This window comes from Dipodomys merriami, unplaced genomic scaffold, assembly GCF_024711535.1.
Source record: "Dipodomys merriami isolate MVZ:Mamm:240054 unplaced genomic scaffold, mDipMer1.0.p SCAF_2, whole genome shotgun sequence".
NCBI classification, from domain to species: domain Eukaryota; kingdom Metazoa; phylum Chordata; class Mammalia; order Rodentia; family Heteromyidae; genus Dipodomys; species Dipodomys merriami.
Window position 1 is genome coordinate 10197814 of NW_027203381.1, and position 17309 is coordinate 10215122.

Consider the following 17309-nt stretch of genomic DNA (forward strand, 5'->3'; position numbering starts at 1 on the left):
ACCTCAGATTCAAATGATTTTAACTAGCATTGAACACTTAAATTTATTTTCCCTTTTTAAAGAGGAGTGTCTGTGGAGGTTGAGACCTCTTTGTTTCTGTGACCTGTTAAACTTCAAAAAGCATATTGGCCATTACCATTATATGCATACACATGCATATATACATGCTTTTTGCGGTATGAGTAATTGGACCTGTGCCAGACATAACTGCTCTATGACCTGAGGTATGCCCTAGGACTTCTGATTTTACTTTGGTTTTGAGATAGGTTATCCTAACGTTACCATACTAAGTAGCCGGGATTGCAGGTGAGTGACACGACACCTGGCTGAGTTATATTTTAATATTTTACTTTAGTAATTAAGAATTCTGTAGCAATGGCATTTATCATTTGAATTTATTTGGCTTGTGGTAAAAAAAAAATCAAATGGACATTCAATAGGGCAGACATTGCATACCTGCCCAGTATCTTTTTTATGATTAATAGTAGACCCATGAACAAAAAATATTAAGGCAGGATTTGGTATGAAAGTACCAAGGTTACAATTTATGGCTGTACCCAGAAGAGACATGAACTAAAAAACCGTGCTTCTCTTTTCCAGGTAAATCATAGAGTGTTACACAGTGAATGGAGTAATGACAAGGATAATGTAATAGTAATTCATAATAACTTAATTCACTGGGAGCAAAATCCTGGTAGTTTTCTTTAGCAATAGGTATTTCCTTCGTGTAGTAACATGAAATTTAATGACCCTTGTACAAAATGTGAACATGGTTTGACTAATTTATTTGAAGGCTGTAATTGCTCTGAGGCTGAGTTGAGTCACAGCCTTGGCCTGTCATTGAGCTAACTAAAAAAACTTCACACATCCAAAGAGAATGATTTATGATTGTATTAGTTTCATAGGGTTCTTGCAACTAAACACTACATACATGAAGGCTGAAACAAAGGCATTATTCTCTCATACTTCTTGAGGCTGGAAGTCTAGTATTGGCACCGATGGATCCTACTAGAGGATCCAACAGATAGTCAGATGCCTGTTAACTAGCTTTGGGTGGTTGCAGACAATCCTCGAATTTCCTTAGTTTGCCACTGCTTATCTTCTGTTCCATTTTCTCTTCTTTTTTTAAAATTTTTTATTCTTTTATTGTAAAGCCATCTTCTCTTCTTATAGGGAGTCAGTCATTAGATTTAAGACCTACCCTATTCCTGAAGGCTTCTGAAATTTTTATGTCCCAAAGTCCTGCTTTCTCAAAGCAATCCTTTTCATATAAACAGGTCACTTAACCACATCTCCAATTTCTAAATAAAGTCACCACTTTAATTCTCAGATGGAACAGTATTTAATCTATTAAAATGATTGTCTATGGAACATCAGTGACATATTTACAGATTCTTTTTTTCTATAATTATCTGATCATCTCTAACTCATGAGTAGTTTCTTGATTCACAAATTATGTATCAACTGCAGTGTGATCAGTTATACTCCAGATATGGGTAGAAAATTTTATAAAATCAAAATAATCACTATGCAATATGTTTTATCTTCAAGTTCCATTTGGAATTCAATTCTTTTGAATCTATAGAAACTGTGTCACAGTGGAAAGACGCATTGTAATAAACATACTAACCCAAAACTCCTAGATCAGGATTTGGAAATGAAATTAACAGTCACTAGAGATTCCTACTACTCTAGTAAAATGAACAAATAACATCCATTAGACCTTAAGCTTTTTATAGTTGTCTGCTTATCGAGATCATCTTTTTTAAATCTTTTTTTTCAATCTGGCATAACCAGTCATTTTTATTTTAGGATACAATTTCTTTCACCCCCATTATCGCCTACTATCTCTTCTCATGCTTTAATTACAAGCTAATTTGATTGCCTTTACATTTTTCAAGTATCTTTAATTTCTGGTTGGATGAGACTGATGCTCTCTCTTGGTTATGGGCTAAATAGTGGGTATCATGCCAATGAAACCATTAATAATTCTGTAACACTGTCCATTTACACTTTTATACTTAGAAGCAAAGAAAGGACAGGATACATTTCAGTATCAACAGCTTCTTCACAGTGGCATCTTTGACAGATTTGTGGAAGGTTTTTGGTTTTTTTTGACATTTCCTTACACACTATGAGAATTTAATTCTTCCTGTGACTCTTTACTTTGCAATATTCAAGGAACTTTTACAGATAGAGGCTTTGAATTAGTTGATTGAAAGACTCAAGTTGTGTTGATTTCTAACTGGTTCACTTTTTAAGACTTTCAGAAATCATCTACCGCAATCTGGATATCTTCCAGTTGGTAATTTTACATTTTAATTTTTTAACAGCTCCTCATTCAATTTTGAACTTACTCAGAGGATAAATCTACCTTTGCTTTAGCTGTTATTTGTATTCTACTTTACTCTTTATAAGTACCTAAAGCATATTTTTATCTTTCTTTGGTTTACAATTTTAAGTCCAAATTTAATTTGTATTACAAAACAGGATGAAGTTTTTATATCATTAATGTTTATTCCTATTACTTCCTCAGGGCATTGTTTGCATCTACCTGGGTCATTTAAATCTCTTTTTAATCTTGCCTCTTGTCAATAGTTTTCCTCATTTGAGGGAAGGAAAATTAAAAACATAGTAGTTTAGATACAGATCTGAAGTCAGGAAGTATAAAGGTCTAATAGAATTCTAAATTCAGCCACAAATTTTGACCTGTCTTTCTGTGGCTTCGTAACACTCATAATTTATCATCTTTACTTGGCTCTTCACTAGTGTTTTAACTTAGCTTTTATAAATCTATCTTTGGTACTGAAAATACAATTATTCTTTACCTTAAAAAATCTCTAATGTAAGAAGGTACTTATTTAAGGGATTAGGAACAGCTAAGGAGAAAGAGAAAGATGTAAACAGTTTTAAAAGTTATATATTGGCAAAAATTATCTTGGAATAATCATTTGTTACATATATTAAAGAAAAGGGATGAAGCTCATAATTAGCAGAAAAAAGATAAAATTAAAACTCAATTAAAATAGGCAAAAGGTATAACAGAATATTCACATTATCATATAGAAATCCAGTTATTTCAAGTGGCATTTGAACACAATAGAATCCCTTGAGATGATAGTATTGTAACAATAATCACCAATACTAACAAAACTTACATGGGTACCTTTAACTTCACTTACTATGATTATTGCTATTAGTGGTGTTAATACAGTAAATCTCAATTCATTCTGTTGGAATTATAGAGAAAAGCAAAGGATTAAAGACATTTGAGGAGACATAGGAAAACATAATGACTCTATTATGTTGGATTTGAATTGGGAGGAACTGAACAAAACCATGCATATTTAGCCATGGCTGCTGAAATTTTCCAGGTGCCTTGAGCTCAGCTTGCTTCCAAATTGTTTTTTAATATCTAATTTTAATGTATTGATTTAGTCATTTTTGGAGAAATATTGGTTTCTATATCTTGACTCAGCATCTACAAGATAAACTAGAGGAGATACGTTTTTCAGCTCAATGAAAGGAGGGTAAAGAATGCAGGGCAAAAGGGTAGAATCCACCATCAAGATTGAAAGACTCTCACCAGTCCATTGTTACATGGTTTGGACAACAAAATTATGATGATCTCAAGTATCAGAAAGATTTTTTTCAAACGGTATAAAGAATGTTTAAGATATGACAGCTAGCATCAATCTGAAGATAAATAACAAAACTTCATGGAGGAACAGTATAGATCAAAACAGAACAAAACCGGGTTGGTCCAGAGTTACATATCTTAGTAGCAAAAAGGTATCAATTAATCCTCTCAATATAGCGAAAGCTGACAAACTATGGAGAATTCAAACCTCTAATATGCCACTGGTGCAATTATAAATCAACTCAGACATATTTCGTAGCAACTGATGAATAAAACTATAACTTCTATTCCACTCACATAGCCAGGTTTTAATATATAAGAATATAATACCATCAAAACAGGAATATCTGTGTCTACCCATTGGAGAGTATGTAAAAGCTGTGGCCCATTATGTAATGTATAACTATGAAATGGAAAGGAAGTTCAATTTCATATTAATACAAATATTACTAACAACTTATTAAAAGAAAGAAGGACACTATACCATTTCTATAAAGTTTTAGAACATGTAAAAACTATGCTACAGAGAAATATAAAATGTAAAATAAATATGGAAATCAAAATATAATCTCAGAACAGTTTTCTCAGTTAATGAGGGTAAGAGGAATGTATACACAGTGAATCTCGTTTTATTTCCTAAGCTAGAAATTGTCACACTGCTGTTGGATTAGGATTTATTTTGTGGGGAGGGAGGTCGCTCATGGGCCTTGAACTCTGGGCCTGCATGCTGTCCCTGAGCTCTTCAGCTCAAGGCTAGCACTCTACCACTTGTGCCACAGTGCCACTTCCAGTTTTCTGATGGTTAATAGGAGTTAAGGGTTTCATGGATGTTCCTCCCCAGGGTGGCTTTGAACTGTGATCCTCAGATCTCAGCCTCTTGAGTAGCTAGGATTATAGGTGTGAGCCACCAGCGACAGCCTGGGATATTTTGTGTTGGTTTGTTTTTGTTTTTGTTTTTGTTTTTCAGTCATGAGGCTTGAAGTAAGGGCCTGAGCTCTGTCCCTGATCTCTTCTGCTAACAATCTACCACTTTGAGCCACAGCTACACTTCCAGGCTTTTTAAATTTTTTGATTGGTTAGTTGGAAATAAGAGTCTTATAGGGACTTTTCTGCCTGGGCTGGCTTGAAGCCATGATCCTCAGATCTCAGCCACCTGAGTAGCTAGGATTGCATGTATGAGCCACCGGCGCCCATCTGGATTGTTCTTTTTTTTATACTAGTTTTTTAAAATATACTAGGAAATACTTATATTTTCTCATAATAAAATTATTATAATTTGTTTTTGCTAATAGCAGGATTTGAACTCAGGGTCTCATGATTACTCTACCACTTGAGCCATGCCTACACTCTAGCTTTTTGTTGGTTACCTGGAAAATAAAGCATCACAGACTTTTCTGTCAAGGCTTCCTTAAGCTAACATAGTCTGGATCTCAGCCTCTTGAATAGCTAGGATTTTAAGTGTGAACTATTAATGACAAGCTACAAAAGTATTTGAAAAGGAGATTTTGATGAAGGTATATGAGTCTTGTACATGATTCTGCACAAACTACTGCACGTACTGAACATGAATTTCGGTTCTAACTACCAAACTACTACTTCATCTTAGAAATTGCTTTAGTGTAGGATCCTCTGTGGCATTTCACAGTCTAAACAGGAAGACCACTTCTCTATAAGAATAAATATGTATGTATGTATGTATGTATGTGTGTGTGTACATTATAGACTGCTCTATGGGAAACTTAAAGATTATTTTAAGGGTATTATCAAACTGTTCTTATGGAAAAATTTCCAGAAGAAAAAATGGATTATGCTGACTATCAAGATTACAAATATATCTGACAAATCTATGTGATAGCCACTTGGTTTTACATAGCTGAGGGTATGTGATATGGATGTGACACATATGTAAATCAAAGCCCCTATTACCCCAAACACAGGTTCCATGGGGACCAATCATAAGTCTTCCAAAAAAATCACAAAAATCCCAATTTGCACCTATCACTAATTGCCTACTGAGTTCCTAAGGAGGCTCTTTCCCTCCCCTCTTGTTTTAGAATAGCTTCAATACATCTGTAGTTGGCTCAGGATTGTCTTGTCTGGAGTGACACCTTCCAAAATCAGGTAGGATGTCTACAATGGTTATAACTGGACCAAGGCCTCCTAAAGTAGGTAGCATGGTTTCTTTTGGAGTTGTACTTGTATCTAACATGTTCTGATAGTGATCACAAAGTGTCATAAACACCCATGCGCCCATGAGGCCAAGTTGGCAGATTATCAAAGAAGTAATTACTTGGTTGACAGTCCCTTGCTCTAGGTTATTGGTATAAGGGAAGTGCTGTCTGCTGATGCTAAGACTAAAGACCTGCTCCAGAAGGCTTCATCTGTCCATAAAGACAAACAAGTGGGGCCCTTATGAAAAAGACTTGAAGCTCAACACAAAAAGAGCACTCTGAATTCCATTTAACAGTGACTAACAGCACTTAACAGTGTTTAACAGTGCTTAACCCGTCCCCATGCTCTAGGGAGAGTCTCTCTGTGAAGGAAGAACATTCTACCCCCAACTCCCACGTTTTGTGAACATATGGTCTGAGCAAAACCTAAATTGTTTCAAGTCACTAATTATTTATTATTAGAGCTATACAATCTAGCCATCCCTTACTGCTTGAGGGGAGTGTGAATTTTTCTTTGTATTTATCTTACTTGATGAGCGTTTTCTGTCTCTGCACTTTCGCTATTCTGCAAGCCAGCAAGAGATGTTTTTGTTACTGCCTTGAAGTTTCATTTCTTACTGTGTCTCCTTTGGAAAGCTTTACAAATATTTCTGTATCTATATTGGGGCGATGTGTTATGAAATAATTCCCTAGAAAAATCTTTTATCTCATTAGATTGGAATATTTTGTTGATTCTAATTAGGAATTCAAGCTTTCAAAATCATTTAATTAAATATTTTCAATTATACCAAATATTATTAGTTGCATTATGTAAGTAGTCAGATAGATGTTTATGTTTACATTTAGAAGTATGTGTATATATAGTTTCTTGACTCTTACTAAAGTTGTTCGTTATCTAAAAGTTATTCATTATATGCTTCATGTCTTAATCCTAGTATATTGGTTTTGTTTTATTTAGCTTGTGATTTCTCCTTTCTAGTGGTATCTTTTCCCTCGATGTTTTCCTTCTCTTTAATGTTCACAATCAAATATAGCACATTCTTTCTATTTTGTGATTATTCCTCAGGCTGCTTTCACATTCAATGGTTTTAAGATTTTTCTTAGCACTTGTTGATAGCTCATTTGTTTCTTATATTTCTTTTTTAAATTTTTCTGTAGATATTGGGGCTTGAACTAAAGTCCTCATACTCTAAAGTGTTTTCTACTTTACTACTTGAACCATGACTCCAGTTCCAGCTTTCTTTTTGGTTTCTTGGTGATAAGAGTCTGGCAGATTTTTCTGCTAGGGCCTGTTTTAAGCGACAATCTTCAGACCTCAACCTCCTGAGTTGTTAGTATTTATAGACCTGAACCATCAGTGCCTGGCATTTTTAGTTATAGAGTTTTAGTGATAGAGAAAGAGATACAGATAAGTATCAATAGTGATCAATATAAATATAGACAGATTGATTGATATCTATCAGTAGATAAAGATATAAATATAAATACAGATGAATACTGTACAAATCCACTGTCATTTTCATCAGCAATGGACAATTGTCTAATTTTAATTTTTTTTCAATAGATTTATTTTGTAATTTCAGGGAGAAGCCTAAAATATATTGGCAATCAGCAGGCCAAGTAAGATGCATTTCAATTTAAGAAATTGATGGAAGTAAAATAAATTTTGACTTTTCAAGTCAAAATAAGTCCTATTTCATCTAAAGGTTAAGTTCTGTTTATATTTGTTCTGTTTCTTTAAAAATATTTTATTGTTACTGTAAAGGTGACGTTCAGAGGGGTTATAGTTATGTGAGTCGGGTAATGAGTACTTTTCTTTTTGAACGGTGTCATCCACTTCCTCTCCACTTTTCCCTCCCATCTCCACTTACAAGTTGCATAGTACATTTTCTACATGGTGTCTATAGTACTGCTGCTATATTTGTTCACCCTTCTTCCCATATTTTCTGTGTCCTCCTTACCCTCCCAGAGACAAATGAACTAGGAAACCAGACAAAAGGAAAAGACCACATAAATAGCAACAGCAACAAAAATTGCTTGTTTCCATTTCCTGGTGTTCATTTCAATAAATATTATTTTATATGATCATATTACAAGTTTATTTCTTTCTCTCATCTCATGCTTAATTTGTTTTGAATTAAGAAACGGTATGTTACTGCCTCCCATTCCCCCAATAAATGTCTAGTTGTGATGTCTTGTCAGTCATTACATGTGGACACATAGTAAGGTCTTTCATGGGGGACATAATGCATAAACTACAGATCAGTAAGGGCTACTGTACAGCAGCTATTAGGCTATACTACTCATAGTCTCTTTGTTTTGATCAACATGCCTATGTTAAGGTAACACATATTCACGTACTTGAGTTTATCACTCCAAGTTCTCTCGTTATTTTGAACACCAAAATGACAATTTTGCCCTCTTCCTTCATCCAGATACAAATGACTCTTACACTACTAATTGTCTATATTCTTATGTGTTACCCTTGTCTAAGTGATTTATTTAAAGCTCCTTTTTTGTATCACAGCTGAGATTTATATTTGCAAGCGTCCGTGTTCTGGTTTGTGGGTTTTAAATTTTGGCTACACATGTGGAAAACATGATTAGGATTTGTTTTTGGTTTTGCTTGACTGCTTTTTTTTTTGGTGTTTGGGGTTGATATAACTTCATTGATTTTAATTATGTATGTTATTTTATCTCTACTCCATCTGGTAGAACTGAACTGTAAAATTGAGAGCAGAAGGTGGCAACTCTCAGTTAGGTCATGAAGCTTAATTGTCAGTGTTCATCCTGTGACCAACCATTGTTATATGTGTTTTGTTATGGAACCTTAAGAAGGCTTCAAACATATTGGCACATCTTTTAGTCAAAGTCAATCAATTATTCTACTTTGCAGATGCTTGATTTTCACACAAAGTAATTGCACTCTGGGCTGGATGTTGGGCAAACATGCCCATGAATATTTGAAAGTTTATTTTTCTTTTATTTTCAAGGGCACATCTGTTCGATGGCAGTTTCATAATATGTGTCTCCAAGATTGCTAAGATTCACACTTAACCATGTCTTTAAAAAGTATTTTTCCACCCATAGCTTACAGAGAAATCATTAGTAGCTATAAACATCCCCTCCATCCTCCCCCTATTCTACATAGAGGATTTGTTCTAATAATAGTCTATCAAGTTAATTTTCTACAACACTAAAATTATATTACAAATTCTAGTAAAATTGATTTAGAGTTTGCTATTATAGGAGAGATATCCTCCAAACACCAATAATTCTTTGATAGACTATTTGGCTGGATTTAAAATCCTAATTAATACAGAAGCTGATTGACAGAGAAAGGATAAACTTTTTTTGATTAATGTGCATGGGTATCTTTGCAATTGAATAAAGATGAGGGATGATGGTTTTATAATTCTTTTAGGCAGAAAAGAATAAATGTATGATGTAATGGCAGGGCAAATGGATATCTAGAATAGGGAAGTAAATTCTAGCGGCATCTCTAGATATATAGAGTGAAGGTGTACATGCTAGCAACAGAAAGACATGGATTATTTCTAACATCTTGTTTATTTGGGGTCATTCTGGCCCAATTAGCAGGATCCTGTGATCAAGGCTTGTTTTCAGCCTTGCCATATGAAGGATTGCCCCTCTGAAAACAATCTGAACAGCTTGCTATACGTTGGGAAATCCTAGCCAAATGGCCCTACTTGAAGGTGGAGGTCATCAATGTCACATATATCAAGAGAGGCATATCCTTTACTCATTTACCATGTTCTGGACATTATTTTTAATTTAAAAACACTATTTCAAGGGGGAACTAATGCAACAGCTATCTTCACAAGACAATCTATTGGAAATGATCTGTACAATTTGTGGGGGTTGGGAGGGAAGTAGGAGACAAGTTCAACAAGAAATGTACTTTTTACCTTAATTATGTAACTGTAAACCCTCTGTACATCACCTTGACAATTAAAAAAAAACACTATTTCAAGTAGTCATAGTGATGAATACATTTTGGAAGAGAGAAAGTAAACAAACTATCTGTTCCATATAATGACAGTTTCACCCTGTATGAACACTAGCCCTGAAAATTGTGTCAAACTGCAGGGTACATCTCCTGATAGTGGGTATTTGACTCATAATTTTTTTTGTATGTCTTGCAGCTTCAACGTAGGGCCTGGACACTGACTGGCCTTGGACAATTTTTACTCAAAGCTAGCGCACTACCACTAGAGCCACAGTTCCACTTCTGTTTTTTTTGGTGTTTAGATGGTGATAAGAATCTCATGGGGGCTGGGAAGGTTGCTCAGTGGTAGAGCACTTGCCTTGCATGCATGAGGCCCTGGGTTCAATTTCCCAGCACCACATAAGCAAAAAAAAAAAAAAAAAAAAAAAAAAGCCAGAAGTGGTGCTGTGGCTCAAGTGGTAGAGCGCTAGCCTTGAGCTGAAGAGCTGAGGGACAGCACCCAGGCCCAGAGTTCAGGCCCCACAACTGGACCACACCCCCCCCCAAAAAAAAAGAATCTCATGGACTTTCCTGCCTGGACAGGCTTTGAACCTTGATCATCAAATCTCAGATACCTGAGTAGCTGGGATTACAGATGTGATCCACCAGCACCTAGCCTTTGACTTACAATTTTTAACATGTAGATAGATGATATTACTTTTCATCTTTTTTCATAAAAGTAATGCTTGGGATCCATTCCAGCTTTATAAAGAAAACTTCATCTTCCTTTCGGTGATGTAAACTTCCTAATGAATGCATGAGTAAAAGAATGCATTTCTCCCCCATTCTACCTCGCTGTCAGCATTGCTCGGGTCGTATCTCTCTCCATGGAGCTTCAGCCAGGTACTTGACTTAGTGACTTTTATTCACCAGGATCTGGGCTCTCATAACCTCCGTCTTTGAGATTCTCCTAAGCCAGATGATTCAAGACATTTTGTTTTTCGTTAACAGCTTTCAGAGCCCTAGAGTCAAACTTACTTGACATTTAAAAACATCTCAACACCGTGAAAAAGTAAGATTGCATGGGTGTACCCAGGACAGATCTGAAGCAAAACTATTCCAGAGTTAGAGTCCCAGCTCTGCCAAGTCCTGGCTCTGTGGTTGGGGGAACATTGCTTCATAGTTCATTGCCTGTTTTAGGAAACAAAGATACCAATACTCTTTGCCTCACATCATTACTGAATTAAAATTTATTAGACACAATAAATTCTAAAACAGTGTGTAAAATTATTACATGTTCTTAATTAATTCTTGTGGTTACCATGACTTAAGCTATTCCTCTTCAATCAGCCTGTCATGTTTAATTTAATCCTGGGCTTTACAGTTTTCATATGAACTTGAATGATTAGCTAAACTCAAGACAGAGTCTCATCAAGTTCTGTTGAACCAATCAAGTTGGTTCCCCTAGAAATGAAACAGATTAACAAGGCAGTCACTGTTGGATCTCTGGAAAAGGGAGTCAGGGTGGTTTTGATGGGAGCCGCCATATTTGAGGAATGAGCAAGGGGAGGCTGAGTTAGATAACTGTGGAGGAAAAGGAGACAAGAGAAAAGGACAAGTCCAAGCTATCTAAATCTCATCTGAACTTCATACACGTTTCATAAGAGTGCCACAATTTTACAAAACATCTTTGCTTTATACAGCTTGAGTCAGTTATGTGCTACCAACCAATTTTGCCTTGTGTCACTGCCCTGGAGAAAATAGCCCAAAATGAACAAGAACCAAAGCCTCAAACTTCCTGATTTCTTTTCCAGAACAGTTTTAATTATCTTTAAGTAGTTGTGTGAAGGGGTTTTCATTCAACGCATCATTGTATGAGTACAACTCATCACTTCCCATCTTCCTAGATCTCCCAACCTCACACCATCCCTCAGGTTCTATTTTCACATTCTGGATCAAGCAAGTTAAGTTCTTAACTCTGGTGTTTGGGTTAACCTTTTTTTTTTTTGTCAGTTCTGGGACTTGAACTCTGGGCCTGGGTGCTGTCCCTCAGCTCTTCAGCCCATGGCGAGTGCTCTACCACTTGAGCCACAGCGCCACTTCTGGTTTTCTAGTGGTTTGTTGGAGATAAGAGTCTCAAGGACTTTCCTGACTGAGCTGGCTTTGAACCGCGATCATCAGAACTCAGCCTCCTGAGTAGCTAGGATTACAGGCGTGAGCCACCAGCACCCAGCTCCAATTTTGGGGGGGGCGGGGAGGTCCGGTCGTGGGGCCTGAACTCTGGGCCTGGGCACTGTCCCTCAACTCTTCAGCTCAAGGCTAACGCTCTACCACTTGAGCCACAGCACCACTTCCGGCTTTTTTCTTTTTGCTTATGTGGTGCCGAGGAATCAAACCCAGGGCCTCAGGCATGCCAGGCAACTGCTTTACCACTGACCACCTTCCCAGACCCTCCAATTTTTTAAAAATGTATACATACATACCATTTTTACCATAACATGAAATGATGATTATTTGATGACACGTTTGTATATGTATTAATTAACTAAGTGAAGTTGAACCATTCCAGAAGCACCATTCTGGAGAGATGCGGCTACTCCTTACCAGTATGTGGGACACCAAGGAAAGGAATGACTACTCACCCACGCTACTGCCCCTGGCTAGGTCAAGGCAATGTCCTGCATGCTTTGCTTGTGTTGTCTCATTTCATCTTCATAGAAGGCCTGTCAGTAGGCATTATTTATAGAGGATGGATGTGGAAGCCCAGAGAGGTTACATACATTGCCTACAGTCATGTAATTAAACCATAGGAGGCCAAGTCTAGTTGACTCTGTGTTGGTTTTCTTCTTTTTTTTTTTTTAATACATCCTTCAGTTAATAAATCACCCCCACCCCAATGTTATTTTCTGAACCTTTGCTATGTGCCAAGAAAAGTGTTGCTATGTAAAACTGGGCCAATAGAACTGAGTAAATTGTAAGCATGTTAAGAAGTTACACAAATGTTCCGTTTCTCATATGAGACATTATATCTATATTATACATATATATATAGTCATTCTAAATTATTCATGTCAAACAACAGAGGCAAATCTAATAGTAATTCTAAATTTAAACAATTGAAGATACATAAAAATCATATCCAGATGTCAATTTAAGATCATGACGCCAGCATCTTTACTGTTGTGCTTTAATGCGGTCAGCTGCACGCGCAAGTTGTCAGCTATCTCGTACAAGTGGGTTCGGCAGTAAAGTCTAAGCTACATGGAACATTGCATTGATTAATAATGATGATGAAAGATTCTGGAACCTTATAGTTTAATCAATTTTGGCTTGTTTACTGAACAAATAAAAATAAGAATGATATGACATAGAATAAATCTATGATAGTAAGAACATATAGGTGTTATTTTAAAGTTCATCTCAATGTTCATCTTAACGTTCATCTTTCTAAATTAAATGTAACTTATTTTTCACAGGAAGTGGTCATTGCCTTTTCTGATTGACAGTTCCTTCATTAGAAACATTCCATGATGTGGAAGTGTTCCTCCATCTCAGTAATATCCCTTTATTAGTCTAATTTAGAGCAATAATTGTATCTAATTGGAGTGCTCTTGTGTTTCCTTGGGGTATTATTTCAAAAATAAACACCAGAGTCTGATCACTTGCACGCACCTGTGTGTACACACTACCGTGACCTTTGCTTAGCAATGGGTCATTGTCTTCTTCTCTAATTTGACGTTAACAGATCTCAAATTCTGTCCTAACCACTTCTTTGCACTTCTTTGCACTTCTTTGTGTTCATGTAATTCTTCCATATAGAATTTTAAAGGTTGAGTTTTATACACAACAATAAGAATGTAATTCTTGGATTTTTGGTGACATGGTGACAAAAGTATCATTTTTACTTGAGTTAATGCCTTAAAAACTGGAACAACCAAAACATTACGCAGGTAGCTCAGTATGAAAATAGTGCACACACACACACATACAAAAGCAACCAAGCAGGAAGTACATGTAGACTGAGTGTTCAAAGAGGCAGGATTAGAATATCAGTTTTGAACGCACCTGGAGGATTACTTATCACTCTTTCATCTGAGTGTCAAATAGGCCCTCCGTGATTAAAGCAGTGATCCCTTTCAACCATGTAATATCCCCGTAATTAACAGCACATTTTAGTTTAACACTGAGGCCTGAAAATCAGGTTTTGCAAAAAGCACTAAATGCTAACGGATCAAAGTTTGATTTTTAACTTTAATTATATTTGGGCGGGTAGTCCAGCATTGGTAATTTATATGAAAGCCAAGTTCATCACAAAAGCTGCCACTAGAGAAATCTGAAAGTATACAGTCTTGGAATGCAGGTTGGCTTTATTTAGTCATGCAATTCTGTCATTAGAGCAGAGAGATAAAAGAACTGACTTTCTACCACTTGCTTTTTGCTTGCCCTAGCCAACTCTGATTAGATGCTTAGGGAATTAAATTGTTTCCCTTGGAGCCACCCTGTATATATCAGGTCAAAGAACTAATTGCGTAAGATAGAGAGGCAGTGCTACCAGATTCTCACCTGCCATAAATCTCCTATGCTGCATGTGGTTTTGGTCTCCGGGCCAGAAGGCGAGCCCAGACATCACTTGCTTCTTCAACCTCACCAATGCGATTTCTTCCTCTGAGATTAGTCTTTGACCTGTAGCATCCATACCATCAGAGCCTAGGACTATGAAAAACTGACTGTAAGTTTCATACACACATATATTTACCTGTGTGTATAATCTAATATAATGGACTCACATGATTGCATTCCTACAGTTTATATTGCTAATTTCATCTTCATGAGATCTAAGGATACAATAATAACTATCTTTTCTCTAATGATCAAAACAGTTTCTTGAATGATATCACACATATTTACCAGAACCTTATGCAGAAATGGAACTTGGCTATCAGCCAGGAATGAAGTTACATTTTGACTGTGGGTTTACAATCCAACAGTTAAAACTATGCCCTAATTCACAGCTTGATGGTTCTGTCCTAGTAACACTTCTGCTAATGTTAGATTCTATCAATTAAACTCCAATTTCTGCTTACTTTCATCTATCTTCAATATGACTAGTCTGTGTAGAATACTTAAAAGAATCAGACTGGGAAGACAACACTGTGCTTTTGAAATTCTGTAATTCTGTGGTATATTCAGAAATCAAAAAAGAAAATGGGAGAGTGCATTACTAACAAAAATTGAAAAGCTGTTGTTTTTTTAAACAGATGAGAAAATGGGCACTGATCAGTTATATATTGTCATGCAAAATGGCAAGAAATGAAGACAATAGCAATGGTCTCCTATGGAAACCTGTCACATTTCTGTGTGTTAGAAATGTCTAAGTAGATCAGTATGTTCTTGCTGCTTGGTGGCTGCCATAAATCTTAGCTAATCATCCTGTGAATGGGTTGGTGCATTAGCTCTGTAACCAATTAGTTATACTACTATTGAGCTCTGAAGAATCTACTGTAACACAGCTTAAGCTGTTAGATAAAAATGCCCATAAATAGTAGGTGTTGTTGTAAATGGGGCTGACTTTAGGCTATATCCTCTGTACTTAAAGCTTCATTTGGGTTTAAATATTTTACATGAAAATGGGCAGTAAATGTTAAAAATGACCACATTTAACACTCACCCTTGTGTGAATGTATTTTATTCTAATAAAAGAACACAAAATATGGTAAGCTAAACAATCTTGACATTTCTTTGGAAAGCAAATTAAATGTAAGAACACTGGATAAAAATATCCCAATCTTTCTTCTTAGATACCTTGCTGAGTTAGGAGACAGAATCATAGGGAGCATCTGAAACCCAAGGCTATCCCAAGGAGTCACAGCTGCCCCAGGGGATTGCTGAAGATTGCTGCTCTTGAGGTGAGGTTCCTAGCCAGGTGAACGGAGGAAACCTAGTCTCTGCTACAGTCAAAGTGGGAAGTTGTCATTGTTAACCACAGATATAAAACTGAGTTTCTCAGAAGCCTACCATCAACGAAAAGATAGACCAGTAAAAACCCTCCCCCATGGTATACCTTGTGGAGGGGAAGGGAAGAAACAAATCGCTTAAATAGGGATACAGGCGGACCCATTGCAACAATGAGATGTACAAGTCATTATGTCGAAAAACGAACTTTACAACTTTGGCTGGGGGGCTGGGGGAGATGGGAGATGGTAAGGGATGGGAAGGGGAAACAAAGGAGGAGGCAGCAATGCTTGATAAGAAATGTACTCATTACCTTGCCCATGTAATTGTAACTCCCTCTGTACGGTATTTTCACAATAAAAAATTAAAAAAGAAAAGAAATGTACTCATTATCTTGTCCATGTAATTGTAACCCCTCTATATGGTATTTTCACAATTAAAAAAAAATAGTTTTGCCTAGCCTAGGTAGAGAAGACATTCAAATACCCTTGTTTCTATTTTGATATGAAAGAGCTGAGTTGATTAGAAAAGTAGAATATGTCTTCAAGTGAGGTAAACACTTCAACAGTAAGAAAAGACTCAGAATTCAGATGTGAGGATAATAAGTGCAGTTATACAATATTTACTTCATTTGATGATGATGCAAATGCCTGTGAATATTTTAAAACTTACTGAACTATTATACCCAGGCTTATTGGTAAGACAATATTGTACCTTCTGGATTCTTGAAGTAAAATAGGTTTAATAGCAAGCAAAAGAGGAACATGCACATGCTTAGTATTTAGCAATAACATTATAATTAAAAAAAGAAGAAGAAATTGGGAATACTTTAGTAATAAGTCAATTTTTAGAATCAATAAGGTAATTTTTTTTGTCAGTCATGGGGCTTGAACTCTGGGCCTGAATGCTGTCCCTCAGCTCTTCAGCTCAAGGCGAGCGCTCTACTGCTTGAGCCACAGCATAACTTCCAGTTTTCGAGTGGTTTATATCAAAGCCTGGGCTGGCTTTGAACTGCGATCCTTAGATCTCAGCCTCCTGAGTAGCTAGGATTACAGGCATGAGCCACCAGCGCCCGGCAATAAGGTAAAAATTTAAAGTTTACATCAGTCTCAACAGAGTTGAAGAATTACAAAGACTTAATATCATGAAATAACCAGTGTAGCAACTCATTACAAATTTTACTCCAGTGTAAGGTAGTATACCCTAATTTTATTCTTTTTACTTTTTAAAAAAGATTTTTATTAATAAAAGAAAAATCATGAAGGCATTTGATACATTTCTGGAATCTTCCCTTGTTGTTCCTATCCCAATTTGCCAAGAAATATGAAAAACTGTATATCTGAATAATATTTATAAGTTTCTTGAAATTATTTTATAGTATTAATTACATAGTATTAATTACCCAAGTTTTTAAAAGATACCAAATAAGTTAATCTAGTATTTGTGGTAGTTAATCTTATTTTCTATTAATTTTATGAAAATTATTTTTAAGCCTTAGGATTATGATTCTATATTTTAATTGGTAATAAAACCTTCATATAAAAGAATATTGTGAGCAAATTCCCTGAACAGCTAAAAGTATTAGTTACAAATTCTC

The 17309-nt window shown here is 36.0% G+C and overlaps 1 long non-coding RNA gene across 1 annotated transcript in view; it reads left to right on the forward strand.

Moving 5' to 3' along the window:
- LOC138831951 (uncharacterized) overlaps positions 1-15949 on the forward strand; it is a 651402-nt gene extending 635453 nt beyond the window's left edge. Inside the window, exon 8 of the long non-coding RNA XR_011373464.1 lies at positions 15559-15949. This is a non-coding gene — a long non-coding RNA (uncharacterized lncRNA). The remainder of the gene's footprint in view (positions 1-15558) is intronic.
- Positions 15950-17309: the final 1360 nt, after the last annotated feature.